At 47.0% G+C, this 22,680-nt stretch overlaps 1 long non-coding RNA gene across 1 annotated transcript; it reads left to right on the plus strand.

Moving 5' to 3' along the window:
• Positions 1–177: 177 nt before the first annotated feature.
• Positions 178–14,880, plus strand: LOC142444912 (uncharacterized). The gene is made up of 3 exons (XR_012783939.1): positions 178–9,411; positions 9,503–9,647; positions 13,251–14,880. It is a non-coding gene; the product is annotated as an uncharacterized LOC142444912 (long non-coding RNA).
• Positions 14,881–22,680: the final 7,800 nt, after the last annotated feature.

The following is a 22,680-nucleotide window of genomic DNA, read 5'->3' on the forward strand; positions in this document are numbered from 1 at the left end:
AAACTGCATACCCAGGGTCTGAGAGTGACAGGCTATCTGCTGCCTTCATCATTTTTTCAGCCCTGGGGGAGATCTTTGGTTTAGCCAACTTCATTTTGTTAGTTCATTTGAAAGAAAGTGTTGTCCTGAGCTTGCACATTATGTCAGTTTGACTTTGTCACCTGCTTGCAGTATGACCACGGGCAAGTTTCTGAGCCTCAGGTTCTTTATCAAAATGGTTGTCGAGGCTGAGGTAATGCACAGATAGCCTAAGCCTGGTACACAGTGCTCAGCATACAGGTGGCTTCCTTCCTGCTTTCACATGATGGAGTCAGTTGCTCACATCCTGAAACCAGCCCTATCCAGGTTGTGCCCCGAATGTTTGACTCATTCCCTTTCTGGGGAGGCCATTGTCTCCTTTGATGAAAGAGTTGAAGGCAAGTCGATGCTTTCCTGTTGAGAGACAAGGAGCTCGGTGGATGGACGCATTTTTGTGTCTTGTAGGTGTCACTTCTCTGACCTGGCCACCAGAGAATACCGAATCAAATGGGGTTGATTTCGCCTTTGTCCTCGGGGACCTAGTGGAAGAAAGAGACCAGAAAAGTGAATTGCAATGCCAAGTGGTGTTTGCACCGACAGCTGAGCATTAGGTCCTCTGAGAGTCCCTAGGACTTTAGGTGCCAAGTCTTGCTGGAGGAGAAGCAGCTGAGCAGTTTCTGATGAGGAGGAGCATTTGTCCAAGCAGAGGGATGGAAAGATTTCCTAGTCAGGGAAGCATAGCTTTGGGACTCGAGAATTTAGAGCTAGCGAGGAGAGTGTGTAGAGACATGAAGTTGAAGTTCTACGAAGCACTTTGGGTAGTATTTGAAGACTTTTAAGAAGTGGCATTAGAAGTTGCTTCTCACTTAAGAGTGACATCTAGCATTTTCTTTGGTTTGCCGTGCTAGTGAATATGGTCGCATGTACATTGTGTCTTACGAGCTGACTAGTGAAAGGAAATGTGTTAAGGCTTGTAGAAGCTGCTTACTCCTGACCACAAGCAAGGACTCCTGCTTTCTTCCCTCGTCAGCATGGATGTCTGTCGCAGAAGCCGTGTCTAGAAGTGGTTTCCAGAGTGGGTAGCTCTGGGCTGCTCTTGGGGATATGAGCCTCCACTCACCTCCCTGGGGTGGGGAGAAGGTGAGTGGAATTGTCCTGTTTCTTTTCTATCTTTGTTTCCCTAAGAAGACATTCATTCTGATACTGGGGAATGTTGAAGAGAAGGGCCATATAAGGAAACGAAATAGTTTCTTCAGGACATGAGGCAAATGAGTGCACAGTAATGTACTCGGTGTCAGGGCTCGTTTGGGTAAACTTGTCTCCTTTCATTGGTTATGGGATCGCAGCATGCTGTAATGCAGCTTGTTCCCACCACGAGACATCCTGGGCTGCCTCGTTTTGTTGTGAGAAAGCAGTGTTGCTCTCTGAGTTATTGCCTGGCAGCTCTGTCAATCAGCCCATGCTGTCACCGTGCCCTCCATGAAGGGCACATTGTACCCAAATGTCCATGCGTAGGATTGACTTGCCACTCCCTGCTGTCTGACACGTCTCTCAACTTGTGTCTCTGTCCAGTTTCTTGTGCTCTTAAGTGTGGGCCACCCACAGATTGCCACCCAGGCTTCGTAGCAGAGAAGCTGGGAAAGAAGGCTTCTCTCCAGTACTTTTGCTGTCTGGTAGACCCACCTTGACTCACCTTCTATTTGAAACCTAAATGTTGTCTGACTCCCCAGCACCTTCCTGGTCCCCTCCCTTTTCTCATTTGCTCTTTCCAGACTCTCTTACTTTAGGGTTCACCTGGTCTCCCCCACCTTTTTTTCTCAGTACTCCAAGTTCTTTTTGGATAGTCCTTATTTAACTACTTCCTTTTGGTCTTTTAGACCTTCTTCCCCAAGCTGCTTTCCCATCTGACCTGTCTTTTACTGGACGGCTTGTGAAGAATGGAAAACCACTTTGTTTAGTATCTGCTTTGGATCAGTCAAAGCCAAAGTGCCAAGAGCTGTTGAATGCTAGTTATATTTAGCCCTGGGCAAGTCTTAGGGATTGCAAGAGCTCAGAGGTGACCATTTTGGTGTGAGAGGACATACACAGTAAATAGCATATTAAATAACAGTTGAGAAACTGCTTACATGACTATAGACAACAAGGGACTTGATACATCAGAAAACAGCCAACCAACCTGACCACCTGCTAGAGTCCATTCCAGCTCCTGGTGATGCTGCTGTGTGTCGGGAGTAAAACTGGCTTACGGAGACTCCACTGGCTGGTATTTTTTTCAGAAGCAGATAGCCAGGCCTTTCTGTTGAGGTACTTCTGAGTTGGCTCCACCATCTCACTTTCCGTTAGCCCCCAAGTGCATTAGCCATTTGCATCACTGAAGGGCAACTCCTCCTTTTAAGAAAAGAATTAGGTAACCCTGATGGGCACAGTTTGCTACAAGACACAACAAGAAACCGGCTGAGAAAGGCTCAGCATTTTAGTAGAATCTGAACTGAACCCCATTCACCATCCACACATTGATGATACGGCACAAGGGAAGATGGAGTGGCTCTTTCCGGAGTTATTTCTGCCCTCCCCTAGGAAGGAGACTTGGGACGATGGCAAGAGGCACTGGGGATCATTTCAAAAGGCAGCTTTTGAAATGACCAGTGGAAGTCAGTTTTGCATACACTCAGTGGTTTGGGCATATGGGGGAAGAGGGTACTGTGAGGGAAGCCAGACTTGGGAAACCAAAGGCCCTTGATCAAATCCGTTTCCCCACCACCTACCTTATGGAGTTACCTACTGGTAGCTTTAAGGCTAGAACAATGGCGTAGGAGGCAGTGGTTAGCTTCTGGCTTCACCAGGGTGGGAAGGAGACTCCAAATCAGCCCGAGGTCAATTTCTAGAAGGCAGAAGTCAGCCATACCTGCACCCTCTGACCTTTTAAACCAATCCTTAATACAACCATCCTTCCTGCTGCACACATTACTTCCTGGCTGGGTTTGGTAATTCATGGTAATGACCACACAAAGCTCAGAGCATCCCCACGATAATGGAGTTTATTAGGGAAATAGCATTACAACTCAGGTTCAGGAGTGCTCAGGATACAGGCATACGTCTGTCTGGCTCTGTCCTTCATTTGCCCCTTTACCCTCTGCCCTGCTCAGAGCTGTTAGCTTGGGCACGTGGACTCTGCTTGGAGTTAGCTCTGGCCCAAAGGCACTCAGACCTAGCTCCATGAATCAGCAAGCCTTTCTCCCCTCTAAGGGTCTGGAAGCAGCACACTAGACCAGCAAGCCTTCCACTCCAGTCTTAGCTTTCTTGCTCTATGGACCAGGAAGCCCACCAAGCTTTTCCCCTGCTGCTGCTGCTGCTCCACCACGATTGCACTCTTGCCATCTGGTGTCACAGCTTACGGGGTTCTGGATCTAGGAGGTTAGGCACAGGGATCTGAAGTCCAGTGAATGAGCCAGGATGTGTTTGTTTGAAGTCTAGCAGGCTGACAAGACAGACAGTCCCCACCTTAGGGTTCCATATATTTTATATGCATGGTCCCATCCCAAGGGATTTTATTAGCAAGCTATCCAATCCCCAAACCTCCCATTTGCATAGCCCTACCCAGTCATGTGGTAGGAGTTCCAAGGACTCTTATCTAGAAGGGCCGTAATTCAGTCCTCCGAGGTTTAAAACAAGATAATGTGTGAGGAACCCCTAGTGATTTGCAAATAACATTTCTTGAGAACCTACATGTCAAGTACTGTTGCAAGCATGTGCCATGTGTGGACGCAATCCTCATAGCAACCCTTGGAGACAGGTACTTTTATCCCATGTCACACGTGAGCAAACAGAAGGAACTGGTTCCCTGTCACAGCACAGGTGCGTGGCAGAGCCAGGATATAAAGTGCCTGTAGCTGTAACCACTACGCCATGCTGCCTCTTGGCCTGGGATTAGTTCACAAGTCCCGGAGGGTCAGACTTGCAGGAGATGTTCATGTTGAGTCTTCTCAGCGCACACCCCTGCCAAGCAAGCAGGCTTGAATCATCAAACAGACTCAATTAGGGTTGAGTGTACCATACTTAGCTAAATTCCAAGGTTTGGTGGTAAACTAATAAATGTTCAGAAGAACTTAAAGGGAGGTTAGGATCAAATAAAAATTTCCAGTTAATTTTAGATCACCGGGAAACTTCTAAACAACCCGTGTAATTGTTTCGATTTAAGTCAAGAACACGGTTTCCCTGGAAAGTGACTGTCCCATTTGTGGCCTTTTCCTCCAACCTAGCTAGACTAAAAACTCCAGACAGAAATTTGGCTTTCTCTTTTGGGCCCTCGTCAGCCCTGCCACGGCTCCCCCGTAGAGAAGTAGACAGCAGGGAGGCCCTGTTTATGTTGAACCCGGAGCCTGGTCTCCTGAGGCCATCCCCTCAGGCTGGTGGGGGGGGGGGAGTCTAAACATGGGGTAACTGCGGCTCCCTGCTCCCTTATTCTCTCCCATTGTGACGTGGTCATAAGCAGACCCTTGTCCTGTCAACCATAAAGCTTGAGAGGAGGTTCCCGTCATCCCACTTAGCTTTTATTGCTCTGGGGTGCTAGTGGGTCAGTTCTGACTCCTTGCTATGTTTGAGCCCAGTGTTGTGGCCACAATGTAGACACTGTGTAATTCTTTCTTCCCATAGATAGAGGCTCTTCCTCTGTGACTGACCCGCTCCCAAACTTGGCATCCTCCGTGGACTGCTCTCCTGAGAAGCGTGTCCAGCGTTATCCTGCCTCCTAAGGAACACTGGCTGTATTTCAGGACAGATTCGTGTGTTTGTCTTTGTTGATCGTGGCATATTCAGCATTCTTTTCCCACCCCCTGATTCAAAGGTGTCGATTGTACTTTGATTTGTCCAGCTCTCGTATGGATGTGAAGTGGCTGAAAGTGCCATGGCTTGGGTCAGGGCAGCGGTGCTTTTTAGTGCTCGAAAGAGGTCTTTTGCAGCAGATTTGCTGCATGCAATAAATACGATGTTTGACATCTTGATTGCTGCTTCCAGAGGCACTGATTATGGATCCAAAGAAAATGAAATCCTTAAAAGGTGCTCTGCTCGCCCTTTATCGTGCTGCTGTTTACTTGTCCAGTGTGCGAGTTGTTGAGGTTGAGACGTGGCTGCGGTCATTGGTCAGCAGGAAGTGCTTTAAGTGTCTTCACTTCCAGCCAGCAAGGTCGTGTCATCTGTATATTACACGTTACTGATGAGCCTTCTTCTAATCCTGATGCCACCTCCTTCTTTAGAGAACCCAACTTCTTGGGTTACTTGTGTAGCGATATAGATTGAATATGTATGTGAAAGATTACCACCCTGCTGTACACCTCTCCTGATTCAAACTATTCTTGTTCTGTTTGAAGGGCCGCCTCTTGATGTGTGTACAGATTCTGCATGAGTACAATTAAGTGTCCTGGAATTCTATTCCTTTGTTTACGTTATTTTATTTTATTGGGGGCTCTTATAGCTCTTATCACAATCCATACATATATCCATTGTGTCAAACACATCTGTACATATGTTGTCATCATCTTTTCAAAACATTTTCTTTCTACTTGAGCCCCTGGCATCAGCTCCTCATTTTAACTCCTCCCTCCCTCCCCCTTCCTCCCTCATGTCCCCTTGATAATTTATAAATTATTCTTTTTATTTTTTTCATGTCTTACACCGACTCCTGTCTCACCAGGAATAATATTCTTTGTGATTTTGTTCATACATGGTGATGCTCTACATAGTCAACAAAACAGGAAAATATCTTTCTGATGTTCTCTGCTTTCAGCCAAGATCCATCTGACATCAGCAATGATACCCTCCACTCTACATCCTCTTCTGAATCTGGCTTGAATTTCTGACTGTTCCCTGTTGATGTAGTGCTGAAGCCATTTTTGAATTATCTGCAGCAGAATTTTACTTATGTGTGATATTGATATCGTTCAATAAATGACATAGGATAGGAGTTTAATAAGTATAACTCAGGATGACTTCACTTACCAGCCTGGGGCTCTGGGTCATTTCAGCCAGAGGATTCCAGGGAGATGCAGTCAGCTCCAGGTCTAAATCAGAATGTGTGTTCGTGCGTCAGAGTGGCCTGCTTGAATCCTTAGTGGAGCCGTGGAACCAATGTCATCTCCATGGTTGAATTGGGGCCATGGCTCAGGCAAGGGTAAGAGGATTTCCAAGCTTGAGCTGACCCATCAAAAGGCTCATCGTGCCCCTGTGAAGTTGCCCAGTGTTCTCTGCTCCTGAGTTCCTAAGAGGGTTAAAGGAGTGGTTCTTCTGAAGCTGGATTAAACCGGCTTGATTTTTCTCTGCTGCTTCTGCCTCAAGAGCCAGGTGCGGTTTGGCTCTTAGGAACTACTTCATACTGGTAATTTCCTCTCCAGGTTACAAAGGATGGTTTTTCTAACATGGAAATCTGACATACTAAAGCTCTTCAGTGGCTTCTGGTTGTCTATAGTGTAATGTGTGAAATGTCAGGTCCCTATCTACCCATTTGGCCTGAGAACACCCATTCCTAAACCACATGCTCTCGTGTACGTACATACCTTTAGTGAGCTGTTCATGGGGGTCTCTTCTCACGTTCCCATCTGGAAAACTTAAAAAGCCTATTGAAAGCTCTTACGGATATCATAAAATTCCATAGTTCCATCACCTCAGGCAGTATTGTACAATTGCTACCACAATCAGTTTCAGAACATTTTCTTCTTTCTTCTTGAACTCCTTGATAGCAGCTCCCTTTAATCCCTCCCCTCCCCCCAGGGAACCCCCCCCCTTTTATTCTTTTGACTACACACATCCAGTATATCCATTCACACACATACAATTCTGTTGTTTGCTCCCAGCAAGTGGGGCTATACTGTCATCAGTGCGTTCAGCTCCCTGTTCCACACCCTCCTGCTCTTCCCATATCCTCAGGGAACCACTCCTGTGACTGTTTCTGAAGGGTTCTCTGTCTTGACTTTCATGTCCTGAATGACCTTAAATATGCAAGTGAACATACAAATCTAACACGAATAATGTACAGTAAAACAAAAACCATAATAGTCAGGGGAGGAAATATTAGCACATAACTAGAGGATAGTTATGTGATTCATCAGTGCTATACCACCTCCTGGATTTATCATCCCTTCCATGTGGCCCTTCTGAGAGGGACTGTCCAAGTATCTTACATGAGTCTCCACTACATCCACGCCCTTTCACATCAATATAGTTGTTTGTTTTTGAACTTCTGTTACCTTTTCCCATCAACACCTCATGATCACGCGGGCTGGTATGCTTCTTCCATGTGGGCTTTGTTGCTTCTCTGCTAGATGGCCGCTTGTTTAACTACAAGCCTTTAAGACCCCAGATGCTATATTTTTTAATAGCTGAGCACCATCAGCTTTCTTCACCACATTTGTGGAAAACTTCTTAAGACTTCAACCCAAGCACGTACTCCTCTCTGAATCTTTCCTTAATCCCTGTAGCAGTTGCAGGTACCCCTTCCCTGGGCTCATACCAGCCTGTGATCCTATAGCTCTATTATACTGCAGGGAGAAAAACATGGTGCCGTGGAAGGAATACAGCCTTCAGGACAGAAAAAGACTGGAGTACAAATCCTGGCTCTTCCTCCAGGCAAACACTGACCACCAAGCAGAGAAGGAAAAGTCTTAATGTCTTACCATAACATGTATTCCCCTTGTGCGGAGGGTCACTGTATGGAACTGTAGCCCAAAGACTTGGTGCCCTTTAGCACTCTTAAGTTCACCCGTCCTGGAGCAGATGAGGTTAGAGGTTTCCATGCTCACTCACACACCCCACTGGGAGTCAGCCTCCCTCCAGAGGGTTGCTAATCACAGCGTTCAAGTATTCTAACAGTTCTGACTTTAACTTTTCTTTATAAAATTACAAATGGACATTCTAGCATTTTTAAAAATAAGCATGCCCCACTTATTAGGCAGGTCATATAAACTCTCTGCGCTTGTCTGTCATCACTTGCAAGAAAAGGTAGATGCACCAGGTGTACTGTGAGCCACCAGCCAGCACCCACTTCCTGTGCAAAAAATTAGAAAAAGTATTTCAATATCTAGCATAAATTTTGACCCATGGGTAGTTAGCACTCTATATAAATATTATTATAATATTCTTACAATGCATTACAATTCAGTATGTCTCGTTCAGCCCCACTAAATAAATTCCATAAGAGCAAGACATTAAAACCTTATTCCCAGCAGACTGAACACAGGCTTGTGGCGTGCACAGACACTCCTGGTTTGCCCTTTCAATAGACTGCCAGTTCCAGGAAGGTGGGGAACTTCTCATGTCCCTTTCTGGTGGCCTCCACAGAGCAACCACTGAAGGCACCACTTAGGAATTAGAATGACATATCCTTCCCTTGAAAAATGTCCACACAATGGAAAAGTCACAGGATTCAATAATCAGAAGACCTACTAGCTGGTCCACGCCCTTACTGTGAGATGTCAGGCAGATGGCTAAACTCTGTGTGCTTGCTTTCTGCAAAATAAGCCTGAAAAAAACCTTGCAGGTCATCCCTAAGCTAAAGCCAAGCACCCAGGCTGTGAGCATCACCTCGCTGGCAATGCGTATGTAAATGTGCATCTCAAAATGACAGTTTTGTGTGCAGAAAGGGGATATAGACTTGAAGCACCTAACTGATGCAGACCAAAACTTACAGCCTTTCAGAGGGATTACGCCTCAACATAAAACAAAAATCCTCACAACTGGGCCAAAAAACAACATGGTAAACGGAGGAGAGATTGAAATTGTATTCCCTTCATTGGGCTCTACAATGGTAGCAGCAGCCAAGAAATCAAAAAATCTGTTGCATTTAGGCCAATCTGCTATAAAAGGATCTCTACCAAGCATGATGTCTTCCTCCAGGGATTGGACCTTTTTGATAGCACGTGCAAAGTATCTGAGATGAAGTCATACCTTCCTCGCATCTTGAGTTTTTTCAGCAGTAAAGCTGTCACTTGGAGGACCATTGTGTTTGCAGTGGCCTCACCTGCAGGTGTACGCTGGACAACCGAGGAGGAAGAAGCAGCACTTGATGTCTTTGAATTGCGATGTTGATGAAAAACGTGACATCGTCCACAGACTGCCAAGAGAATGACCAAATCTCTCCTGGAGGAAGCACCACCAGCGAGCTCCGTCGACGCGAGGACGGCATGACTTCATCTCCTCTGTGTGGGGCTTGGTCTCCAGAAGGACAAGTCCCAGGAGAGAGCAACCTGCTCGGTAAAGGCGAGGGTCAGCGATGAAGAGGGAGACACTCTTAACAAGGTGGACTGACTCCAAGATCGTGGGGCTGGCAGCCGTGTCTTGTTCTCTCAGGCGTCTCTGGGTTGAAATGGACTCCGCAGCCTCTAATAGCAACAACATTGTGAGAATGTGAGTGGTCGTTGCCTCATTTATTGTTGGGCTTTTTGTTTTTCTGTGCTCCCCCTTAATTGCTGCTTAGTGTACCCGCTTTGTGTCCCAGGGAACCCAGCAGAAACTGATGTGCCAACCAAGGGAAGCAGCCGTGCCCGTGGGCCCCGTGTGTCAGTGGGCCACCCTGTGGTGCCGCTCTCCCCTTCAGTCTGTGGCTCCTCTCGGATTCCTCGGCGCCACGGCCTTCCCTGCAGGTGAGCTGCCGGCTAGCCTGTGTGCATTCTGTACTCTTGCTTCAACCAGGCTTCTGCTAGAAGCCGTGTAGAGAAACGCCAGGGGTGTGGGTATACATGAAAGATGTCTCCCCCACATGCAGACCTCAGAGGCCACCTTTGTAAATGAAAAAAATAAACAACTCTCTAGCAGAGAAGAAGCTCCCCTCCCTCCGCCCTCCCCCCCCCCCCCCCCCGCCATCATGCATGGTGTGCTTTGGCAGCAGTCACGCCTGCAGCTTGAGCCCATCAGTTTCCTCTGTCCACCTCCTGAGTACTGTCCCCTTGTGGATTGTCTCATTCCCAGAGGCCAGCCAACGCTAACCCTTCTCCAGCTACTCAGTTCAATAGCTGTCTTATTTAAACGCTCCCCACCCTCTTTGGGGGCCAGATGTGACGCTTCAAGGCAGTAGAGGCTAGGCTGGCGAGGGCCATGACACCTGCTCGAGCAGGCAGCCAGTCAGCTGCTGCTTCTGATTATGTTGGCCCCTTTCATGGACGGCGTGAGGGTTTTACCCCACTGAGCGCACACAGGCTGCTGAAGGAGCTCATAAATTATGGTTTTGTTTGTTTGCTTAGGGCAGGCAGCATAGTGTAGTGGAAAAGAGCCCCACACTAGGAACCATGTGTGTGTGTCTGTTCTTGACATACCTCTTTTTCTTCATAACATTGACCCCTACCTCTGATGTCATGTATCCATCTGGTTGCCTGCTTATTAACCATCTTATCCACCACAGCATAGGTTCTAGGAGGTTGGGCACTTGGGCTTGTCTGTCACTGTACCTCTAGCATAGAGGATACTACCTGGAAGGTAGAAGGCTCTGAGAAGACGTCTCCTGGAGGAATTAATGCTGACCCAGCTACTTCCACTCGCTGACCATGTGAGGCTGAGCAAGTCGTCTGTGCTCTCGGGGCCTCGGCTTTGTGAACTCAAACACAAAGGCATTTGATCCATCTTTCAGAGGCCCCTCTATGCTGATGTGCTAAGATTTTAAGAATTAATTCACGGACAAACCACCGTGAGTCTCTGTGCTGGGCACACTTGCCAAGCCCTGAAGATAAAGCCATGAACCAATCTGGAGAACCTGCCCTCATGGGGTTTTTAAAGGAAGAGGTAACCAGATAAGTAATTGCACAAGAAGGGATTTAGTGGCCACTGTGATAAGCCTTGCAAAGCACCGATAGGGGGCAGCATGAGAGCGTGTGGCAGAACCTGTTGGGAGCTCTGGGGGGACTGTCAGGTAAGCAAGCATTGGGCAGCTAACCACAAGGGCAGTGGTTCAAATTCCCCAGCAGGAGAAAGATAAAGTTATCTGCTCCCATAAAGACTTACAACCTTGCACACCATGAGTCTGAATTGGTTCAGCAGGCCTGGGTGGGTCACCATGTCAGGACCTCCAAGGACAATTTCTTGGTAAAAGTGACATTTCAACTGAGACCTTCTAGGTAAGTAGGAGTTGGCAGGCAATCTGAGTGTAGTATATTGGGCAGTGGGAGCGAGATTGTGAAGGCCCTCAGTGGGGAGGGCACGGGAGCAAAGGACCAGCTAGGGGGGTGTGTCAGGATGGAGCTAGAGAGGTGGACCAGGCCACGCTGTTCAGAAGCGTATGTTAAAAACTGAAAACGTTGATGCTGACTCATAGCAACCCTGTAGGATGGGGTAGAACTGCCCCATGAGTTTCTGAGACTGTTTACAGGAGTAGAGAGCCCTGTCTTCTGCCCTAGGAGTGGCTGGTGGTGTCAAACTGCTGAGCTTTGGGATTGTAGCCCAGCTTGCAACCACTACGTCACCTTATAGGTTGTATTCAGGATCTGTCATTCACAGAGCAAAAGGAAGTCTTTGGAGAGGAGTCCTGCCATGACAGAGACCTTGCTAATACATAGGGAGAGCTGGACCCCGCCCGTACTTCCAGTCAAGGGCAGATGAGACCAGAAGCTGGGTGACCTTCCTAGACCACCCAGAAAGTCAACAGTGGAAGCTGATCTTGGAAAGTCAGGCTCTGCTTCTCAATACTCTCTTACACTACAGAGTGTAGAACTTTTTTATTCCTCAAATAACTTTTTTAATCCTTTAGCTGGTTAATTTTTTTTCTCACATAAATGCTCTGTAATAATAATGCTGATCTGAAAAGTAGGTATCTTTTTAAAACAGCTTGTAAACAAGTCCGATAGAGACAGATTCTTCCAGAACATTCTGCTTGCTTTGTGTGTGACGGCAACTAAATCTTGGACGTATTTCCGATTATTGTTAGAAGAAAATTCTCTGAGTAAGAATTATTGCGTCGAGTCTGAGGTTGTTTCTTTAAAGAAAACACAAACCACCCTCTTGATACATATTACCAAATTATGTTACCAGAAGTTGTACCAACTTTTATGTGCATCATCAGTATCTGACAAGGGCTTTCTCACTGTTTCAAGTAGCAGCCCAATCTAATCTAACCTAAGCAAAACTGAATATAGCTCCCTTTCCAGGCCTACTTAGTTTGTTTGCTTACAGAGAGCTGTACGGCCAGGCGCTGACAATTGTAGTTGAGGAAAGAAATTGAAGCTGTAGAGGGCATGCCCAAGGAAGACAGGCTACTTGCCACAGGACAGGAAGAGGCCAAGGGCTCGCGAGGGAGGCGTGCAGTCTGGATGTTTACTGGCCAAGGCATGCTTGCTGTGTGGCTGCTGCCCCTAGGCCTTGATGTGGTTTCTGGAGATTGAAACAAAACAGAATCTCCAACACTGGATTCTGGGCCCTCAAAGGGCCTGAGAAGACTTCTGGGGCAAAAGCTGAGTGGGGCAGCAGTGGGCTGCAGTGGTGAGAGTAAGCGCATGGGATTGCTGGCACAGCTAGGGGACACGGGGCCCAAGAGTCAGAGATCTTGGTGGCTGTCACCCCCACCTGTGTCTTGTCCTCACAGCTGGTGAGTTGGACCTGAATCTTTATCCCCTAAAATGCCTTGCACAGAGAAGGTATTCTGGGTATGTTTCCAAACCATGCTGAGCTTTCAGTAATATTTTAATTCAGTAGCTATTTAATATGCTAGGCAATAGCAATAAAATGCTCATTCTCACCACTTCTGCCCCTGCATTGTACTGGAGCAATCAGGAGAGGTAAAGACATCCAAAGTAGAACGGAAAAAATTAAAGGTATCCTTCCTTGCAGATGGCATGATCTTGTATGTGCAGAATCCATAGGAATCCACTAAAAAATGATTCAGCCTAATAAGTTCAGCAAAATTACAGGTTAAAGCCCAATATACAAAGATAAGTTACATTTCTACACATCTGCAATGAACAATCTGAAATAATATTAGACAGTAATACCATTTTTAATACCAAAAAATACACCAGTAGGCACTGTGGGTTAGGTGCTGGGTTGCTAACCTCAAGGTCAGCAGTTCAAACCCACTAGTTGCTCTTTGGGAGAAAATGGTGCTGCATGCTCCTGTAAGATTCATAGACTTGGCAGCCCTGTGGAAGTTATCCTGTCCTAAAGGATCGCTGTGAGCCAGAATAGCCTTGGTAGCAATGCATTGCTGTTGAGAGGAAAAACACCTCGAATTGTGAAATATATTTCATAGAGACCCGTTTATTAAGTCTCCAGCAGGACAATGACCAGACAAAAGTCGTTGGAGGGAAGAGCGCCATCAACATGAAGACGAAGGATTCGTGGCCATGTTGCTCGTTATGGAACACGGAAAACAGGAAATTCATCACATCATCGTGTTGGGCAGCAGGTCAGTTCTTCCCGGCCCACGCAGTACTGTGTAGCTGGGAAAGAGACCATGATTGGAACACAAACACTGCTGCAGATTAGAAGAGCTTACAGGACTGGCTCCAGGGCCCTTTGCCACCATAATTGGGCATGACTCGATGCCCCACAGCCCTGGCTCCCAGTTTCCACTGAGATAAGCCTCGGGGGTGAGCTGGCCCCTCCCTGGACTGGGTAGAGGGTCACAGCAATGCACCTTCAAACACACGCTGCCAGTTAAGGGTCACAATTGACGTCAAGTCTCAAAATGGAGTTGGGACTCCCACTGAACACTGCAGCCCTTGGCAAACTAGCTGCTTACAACAGAAGCGGGACGGAATGCAATAAGAGGAGTCTAAAACTTATACTCTGAAAGCTACAGAAAACATTGTTGAGAGAGATTAAAGAAGGCCTAACTATTAATGGATCAGAAGACATAACATGACATTAACTCCCCAAATTGATCGACAGAGCCAATATAACATATCTAGACCCCTGCTGAATTTTTGTAGAAATTTAAAAAGTGACCCTGTGATTTCCTGTGTGTACTCTAGTATAAGCTGAGATTTTCAGCACATTTTTTTTTACAAATAATTTTATTGGGGGCTCATATAACTCAACACAATTCATACATACATACATCCATGTGTCAAGCACATTTGTACATTTGTTGCCATCATCATTCTCAGAACATTTTGAGCACATTTTTAATGCCATTTTTGTGGTAAAATCAGGTGCCTCGGTGGATATCCGGGTCGGCTTATACTCAAGTATAAAAGGTATATAGAATTCATATGGAAATGAAAGGGACCTAGAATAGTTTAAACAGTCTTGGAGCAGAACAAAGACAAAGGACACATACTTCTTGGTATCAAAGTTCGTACAAAGCTACAGTCATCAAGAAAATCTCAAGGGGAGGGAAGTATTTAACGTGGCTCTTCTAGCCAAAATCTCAAAATCCCACCAAATGACCTTTCCCGAAACAGGTCTGGTAAGTAAGCCAGGGAAGATCCTGATAGGATTCACTTGCCAGTAATTGCAGTCAGGAGTCCCTGGAGTGGCATCCTGCTGTGTGTAGAATGAGCCCTCAGAGAAGCAGAGGCTCTTGCCAGCTCATTACCAGCAAGAGCCATGAGTGGGGTGTGCCTCTTAACCTGATTCCTGCTCGATGAGCCTCCTGGATCCAGATGGCGGCTAAACATCAGAAGAGCAGCAACGGAACCAGGAGCCGGGACATGGACTTCCCAACCCACAGGGCAAGAAAAGCTGCGTGCTTCAGGGCAGGAGGCTGGCTTGTGGAATGAGGTGCCTCTGGGCACTTAATTGGGGAAGTTGAACTAACTGACCCACAGAAGTGGAGCTGAGTGCCTTGGGGTGAGGGTTACAGCAGAGTGGTGCCCCTTTGGGCATTTATTAGAGACCTGCATTGAGGGAGTACTTGAGTAGAAACCCAAAGTCCATCTGCTACCTTAATATATAAAATATATGTACATAGATCTATTTTCCTATTATATACAAGTATATTTACATTTGTATATATCAATGGTTCAGGGGGGAGGGGGGAGGGAGGGGGAAATGAGCTGATACTAAGGATTTAGGTAGAGAGCAAATGTTTTGAGAATGAGGGCAATGAATGTATAAATGTGCTTTACACAATTAATGTATGTATGGATTGTGATAAGAGCTGTATGAGCCCCTAATAAAATGATTTTAAAAATAAAACACAAAAAAATGAGCTGATACCAAGGACTTCAGTAGAAAGCAAATATTTTGAGAATGATGAAGACAACAAATGTACAAATGTGCTTCACATACAATGGATGGATGTATGGATTGTGATAAAAGTTATATGAGCCCCCAGTAAAATGATATAAAAATAAAATAAAGAAAAAAATAAATAAATAAAAAATAAAATAAAGAATGGGTAAAAGGGAAATCAAATGATATGATGTTAAATTTTAACCTAATTCCCTGCACTAGGTGCCCTCTTGGTGTAGTGGGCTTCAGACTGCAAAGTCAGCAGTTCACACAGGATGGTGTCTTTTGGGGAGATATAATTCAACCCATAACTTTTGTGACATATCTTAATAACCAAAACCAAATGCATTGCCATCGAGTTGATGTCTTTTCATAGTGACACAACAGGATAGAACTGTCCCTGTGAGTTTCCGAGACTGTAACTGTACGGGAGTAGAAAGCCCTGTCTGTCTCCCAAGGAACGACTGGTGGTTTCGAACTGCTGACCTTGAAGTTAGCAGCCCAATGCATAACCAAAACGCCACTGGGGTCTCTATACTAATACAGCAGTTGAAAAGAAAATATATAGCTTATTAAAAGGGGAGATGAACTAATAGATACAACAATCTAGATTTCATCTCAAAAACATTCTGAACAAAGTCACACGTAACATTGAATAATTTCATTTCTCTTGCCTCTTCTAAAACAGGCAAAACAACACCATGGTGGAGGAAATCACAGCAGTGGTTGCCTGTAGACAGGGGTTGGCTGAGATGGAACATGGGCAGCCCTATGTTGGGGGGGCGGGGGGGATCATGACATTCTAAGTCTTGCTACAGGTGTGAGTTAGTTACACCAGGTATATGGAAACTGTCCACTTTGTATCTTATTTTTTTAGTTTAAAAGAATGAAATTGCAGAATTTAAAAATGTCTTTAAAAGCGTGAAGCAATCAAACTGGGATCCAACTTCGATCCATGTGGCTTCAAGAACCAAAGCAGATTTCCAAATTTTGCACTCTTTTTTTTAAACAAGGAATATAAATTTCAGCTGTGTTTTTCTAGCTGTAACAAATAATCTGGGAGACTCACCTTGCACAAAGTAGTACTGGGTGGAGACTTGAAACCCCAGATGTTGGAACAACAAGTGATATAACATCGATGGCAAGGAGGGTGTAGGATGCCTGGTAGGGCTTGGTCAAGGGCAAACCAAGAGGAATTATTGAAACCCAAAGAACATGATAGTGGGACAAGAGGAAAGTAAAAGGAAATAGAGTAAAGAACTAGGAGGCAAAGGGCATTTATAGAGGTCTAAATACAGACATGTACAAATGTAAATATACTTGTATATAATGATAGGAAAATAGATCTATGTACATATATTTTATATGTTAAGTATTAAGGTAGCAGATGGACATTGGACTTCTACTCAAGTACTCCCTCAATGCAAGAACACTTAGTTCTAATAACCTAGCATTCCATGATGCTCAATTTCTCAACCCAATCACTGAAGACAAAATGGATACATAAGGAAATGTGAAGAAAGCTGATGGTGCCTGGCTATCATAATATTATAGCATCTGGGGTCTTAAAGGCTTAAAGATAAACAAGTGGCCATCTAGCTGAGAAGCAACAGAATCCATATGAAAGAAGCACACCAGCCTGTGATCATGAGGTGTCAGTAGGATCAGGTATCAGGCATCAAAGACCCAGAACAAAAATTCTTATTAATGTGAATGAGGGGGAGTGCAGAGGAGACCCAAAGCTGATCTGTAGACAATTGGACATCCCCTCACAGAAGGGTCACAAGGAAGAGACAAGCCAGTCAACATAGCACCGATGAAACATACAACTTTCCTCTAGTTCTTTAATGCTTCATCACCCCCCCCCACTATCATTACCCCAATTATACCTTACAAATCTGGCTAGACCGGAGTATGTACTTGGGTACAGATAAGAGCTGGAAACAGGGAATCCAGGACAGATAAACACCTCAAGGTCAATAATTAGAGTAGCTATACCAGAAGGGGAAGGTGGGAAAAGAAAGGGGAAACCGATCACAATGATCTACATATAACCCCCCTCCCCCAGGGGAATGTCCGGACAACCAAAAGGTAGGTGAAGGGAGACATCAGTCAGTGTAAGACAGGAAAAAAGAATTTATAAATTTTCAAGAGTTCATGAGGGAGGGAGGGAAAAAAAAGAGCCGATATTAAGGGCTCAAGTAGAAAGAAAATGTTTCAAAAATGGTGGCTACAAATGTGCTTGACATGATGGATGTATGAATTGTGATAAGAGCTGTATAAGCCCCCAATAAAATGATTTAAAAAATAAAAAACCCAAATACTAAGGAGCCAGGGCTGATGCTCTTGAGATGAAGGGGTCAAAGTAAGATCAAGGGGAGAAGAGCAGGGATTCGAGATCAGGAGGGTGGGTGCCCTTTAACAAGCTCTGCTTCATCAAGGCGAGTGACGGAGACTAGTTTTTCTCTGCCACCATTGTGTGCCCTTGTCGTGTGTCCTTGAACCACGTGCATTCAAGAAAGTAAAAAAAAAAAAAGTGAATTGTGTAGGTGAAACAAATCAGTCAATCCGGCCCTCTGGAGAAAGTCCAAGGGGAAAAAGACTCCAATGTGCCATGTAACCCGGCCAGGAGCTGCGAGTCAATTGCACAGGTTGAGCCAACACTCAGATGCTCTGAATGCACTGCTGACCCAGGGTTAAGTAAAATGCCTCACCTGCATAATGGCCACCAAGCACACTCACTGCCGTTGAGTCCATGCCGACTCACCGTGACCCCGTAGGACCGTGTGGACCTGCCCCTGTGGGTTTCTGAAACTGCCACTCTGAGTCAAAAGCCTCATCTTTCTCCTGCAGAGTGGCTGCTGGTTTTGAACTGCTAACCAACATATAACCACCATGCCAGAAAACCTGCCAACATTCCCCAAGATTCCAAGACCGTAGCTGTGAGCACGGCCTGTGCGCCTATAGAAACGGACAAGGAAGTACCAGAGAGGCTCCGAGCACGTAATTGAACACCTGTAGCCAATCTGGCCAATTGGTTGATTCAGAAGTTGCATGTTCTAAACTCGGTGAGCGAGTAGCAGGTGGGAACCTGAAAGGCTTCGAGGGAGGAGGGGCTGAGTTGGGAGCCAGGGGCAGACAGGTTGGAGTTTTGTTTGTGACTTTTCCTCTCGACAATAGCTGGATATTCCGTTCCATTCACTGGGCATTTTTGGAGCACTGGGTGGAAATACCCACAGTTGGATAGGCAGATCGGGTCTGAGGGGGATTCCAAACCCAGGAGTCACAGATGTCAGAGACATTGGCCTTGCGATGATGGTTACAGGTGATAGTTACATTCCATGAGGGGGTGGGGCAGAAATAAGAACGAACAGAGGGTGGGCAGCTGACATTTCAGGCCCTTTCCTGTTTCTGGAAGAAAGCCTGGGCTTTCTTGCGACATTTGGGATGCTCGGGACAGAACAGAGGACCAAGGACCTGAGCCAGAGGCCCCAGGCCCTTTGCTCTTGATCTCCATCTTTTGCTTTGCTATCTGTGGCTATGTTTCCTCACCTGTAGTCACTCCCAAAGCCTTCATGCTGGCCAGGAGGGGAGGATGCAGGAGGAAGTTTTGCAAACAAACAATAAAAGCCCCATCCAATGCAAAGGATTACTATTGCTGTGGGAGAAGCAGGAGCCCAATAAAAGGGATTTGGTTACAGTGCGCGCACAGGTCACCTTCTGTTTTTGTTTTTTTGTTTTTTACGAAGAGGGAGGGCGAGACCAGCAGCAGCTAGTCCTGCCAGGTGCATAGCATCCTTTTTCCAACTTTGAGAAGCAAATATCAGCAGGGGCCAACTGGCTCATCCCAGGAAGCCTGTCCTCACCAATTGACTCTGAAATGATGGCCCAGGGAAGGGGCCCAGGCCCAGGAGAGCAGGCCCTGTCCCGCCCTGGCGGGACCCAGGGATGCAGGGCCGACAGAGGTTGTCCAGATGGCCAGAGCCCTGGTCCCTAGACCTCTGCAGCTTGGAGCTTCCCTGAGACAGGCGCCACCCCAGCCAGACACGCTCTGCAGGGTCCCAAGTGGCCCATGAAGGGTGCTGCCCAGCCCTCAGTCCGTGGTCAGGAGCATCGTCACCTCAGGGTGAGGCAGAGCAGTGAACATGGTTTCACCACAAATGAGGCCAGGCCGGGTTTCTCTGACTCCCAGGTGGCTGGCCTCGTTCATTCAGAGACCACGTCAAGCCAGAGCCGCGGGAGAAGGTCCAGTGCAGGAGGCTCGGGGAACCTGCTTCCAGCTCTTTCCAGGCTCAGAGACAAGTCTTCCCAAACGCCTGGATGGAGCTGAGCCCCCTCAGTCTGTGTGCCAGTCTGCGGACTGTCCTTTATCTTGCCAAATCTTCCTGGCCCAAGAGGACCACCAGGCCCATCTCCCCCAGGTGCAGTGCAGGACCCTGGCCTCACAGAGGGCAGGGGCTTGCTCAAGGGGGAAAGCCCAGAGGCTTTCTCTGAGGAGCAGAAGCCAGGTCTCTGCCTTCCCAGCATCCACCTCTCTCCCCTCTCCCTCACCCCATTGCTGGCATGTTCCAGTCGCTTCCCAAGGGCCGCTGCCTTTCACCGCAGAGCTTCCTGGCTGGCCTGCAGGCTCAGAGGTGTCTACCTGAGGCTCTGCCTTGGCTCCCAGAGCTCTGCTGCTGCCCCGGGAGAGGGGATGCCTGGCAAGGAGGGGTGAAGGTGAGATCAGGAGCTGCAACACCAGGTCCCGTTCTGCTGCACTAACGGGGTGAGGGCATGAAAAGACCCTGTCTGGATCTCCTCCACCTTTGCAGGGCACGGTTCTTTTCTTTGTGGGGCAGGCACTCTCCGTGCTGAGGACTGGACTGTACCCAGCTCTGAGACACTGCACACAATCGGCCCTGCCCTCTGCTGCTCCCAGCCTGCTGGGGAGACACTAGAATGGGTGATCGCCACCAGTGTCAGCCACCTAGCACGGGGAGCGAGAGACGCTGTAGACAAGTGCTTCCCTAGGTGCGGCTGCCGGTCCCCGGGGAAGGGGCACTGGAACAGTCCAGAGGTGCCATAGCAGACACTGACCCTTCAGAACAAAAGTTTTCAGTTACCAGGCAGGGGGGTGGGGGGGGCGGGCACTGAGTAATATACTGTATATACTTGTGTATAAGCCGAGTTTTTCAGCATATTTTTAATGCAGTTTTTGTGGTAAAATTAGGTGTCTCGGCTGATATTCGGGTCTGCTTATACTCAAGTATGTGTGGGTGTGTGTTTGTGTGTATTCTCCTACCACTACCACCACCCGAACATGGGGTAGTAGGCCAAATCTGCGAGCCTATGTTCTAGACACTGGAGTCTAGAGGTAAAAGACAGGAGACGTTTTCTAGGCAAACAGAGTGGGAAAGGCATCTGAGATGTGGTCAGTTGAAATGGCCCTTCCAGCCATAATTCCTTATGTAATGTATTCTAATTCTGGACTCTTGCCTGTGGCTATAGTTTCATCTTGGCGGGAGTTCTCTGCTATATTAACTGACAGGCTTAAAATGGGATTACGTCCTGACCTAAGTAGAGGTATGAGCCAACCCTTTATCTCCTTGAAAGCCACCTCGGTCAAAGCTATTGCTCTGTGTAGAAGAGCCATCTCAGAGAAAGAAAGCCCGGTGCCATCAGAAGACTGCGTTCATTCAGGATCTCTGAGGTGGCAAGACTGACACCAGAGGCACCAGAGCCTGTAGACCAGTGGCATGGAGTCTGGGACGGAGCAAAGGAGCCAGGCTAAGACTAGAGACAGAAGAGAGGGATCACACCAAGACGCTGGGCCTGGGAGACAGAGCAACAGGCAGCTTAGACAGTCTACGGAGGCAGAGGCCAAAGGACGATGTGGCTGAGAGGCTGAGGTCCGGAGAGAGACGGGGCTGCTGGCCAAGGAGAGGTGTTGCTGTGGACCAATGCCTGTCTCCTTAGTGGACTGTGGTCACCTGTTAACTTCCCTGAAAAAAAGAAGAAGAAACCCTTATCAGTTAAGCCCACATGGAAAAGGCACACTAGCCGGTGTGATTCAAGGATTGTAAATACTATAGTCCAAATCTAAAGGAGGGAATGGCGCCAGAGCTTAAATTGTGAACACCTGGTTTGCAGGAGGCTGTGCGCAACAGTGGAGCCCAAATCCATTTTCAGGTTCCCACTCATGGATTTCTCCAGCGAATCCCCTCTGACCATAGTTGAGGGATGTGAATAGACCTGTTGCCAGACAGAGGCCATGTACAGCCGATTAGAGAAGACCTAGTTGGGTCAAACTGGAATATCATTTTCTCTCCTTTTTGGACCAGTTTTAAAGCTGTTTCCATTAAAAATAAGTAAAAGGGAAATGCCGGTGGATTAATCCCCTGGGAAATCTCTTCTGACCATGGACCAGGGATGTGACTAGTCTTGCTACCATGGAGAAGGCATTGGAAAGTGGATTGTTGCAGATGAAGTTAGATTAAAACTTAGCACCCTATCATTTGATCTTCTTTATGATTCATTTAAAATTTGTTCTAGTTTTTCATCTTTTCTGCTTGCTTTTGATTGCGGTTTTGGCCATTTATTTTGTTATTCTTGTTGCTGGTGTTGTTTGTATGTGTGTGTGTTTAATGTTTTTCTGGATGCAAAATCCAGAGGAAAATCTATAGAGACAGTAATTAATGGTTCCTTGGGGGCTATGACAGGGAAGGTCTGGGGGAAACGGGGAGGTAATTACAGTGAATGCAAGATTGAAGAAAACGTTCTGAAACTCATTGTGGTGGTGATTGTATAACTCTTCTTGATGTGATTGAACTATTGAATTATATGATATATGAATTATATGCCAATAACCATGTTGGGAAAAACATGAGTTTGCCTGTGAGTTCTGCGTGACTATTGCAGCGACTCATCAAACCCAGCATAGCGCCATGGGAGGAATGGTTGGTGTCAGGATAGGGAACGAGGGGTGGGCCCTGGGGGCGGGTCTTTCTTTGGGAAGGTGAGAGGAGTGATAGGCTGGGGGCCAGCTCTGGGCTGGATGTGTGTGGCTCAGACCACAGGGGTGGGAGGGAGTGAAGCTGGGTGGGAGGGGGGCAGCAGAGGTCACCATGGGAAGGAAAAGTGGGCAGCAGGTCAGGACTGGATCCTGTCCATGGCGGGACACCACAGAAAAGCTGTGAGCAGGGGAGAGAGATCTAATGTACGTTCTGGGGCAGAAGTCGGGGTGGAGTTGCTGAGCCTGGAGCTGTCCAGCACAGCCCTCCCATTTCCCTTGTGCCCTGGCCTCCTGGAGAGGTCAGGAGGCAGGCCCAGTGTGCCCCCATGCTTTGCGGAGTGCCCGATGGGCATTTCTTTTCCTTATGCATCTTCATGCTTACCATCCCTGAACAGGATGGATTCATCTGAAGGAGAAGATTGTATTTCAGAGGATTTGGGATCAGAATCAACTTCCTAAAGCCCCTGGGTCCCACAGTCAAGCTCACTAAACCATCCCTTCATACGTGTCTAGTGCGCACATACCTC

The sequence above is a fragment of the Tenrec ecaudatus genome, chromosome 4 (genome assembly GCF_050624435.1).
Source record: "Tenrec ecaudatus isolate mTenEca1 chromosome 4, mTenEca1.hap1, whole genome shotgun sequence".
Classification (NCBI taxonomy): Eukaryota; Metazoa; Chordata; class Mammalia; order Afrosoricida; family Tenrecidae; genus Tenrec; species Tenrec ecaudatus.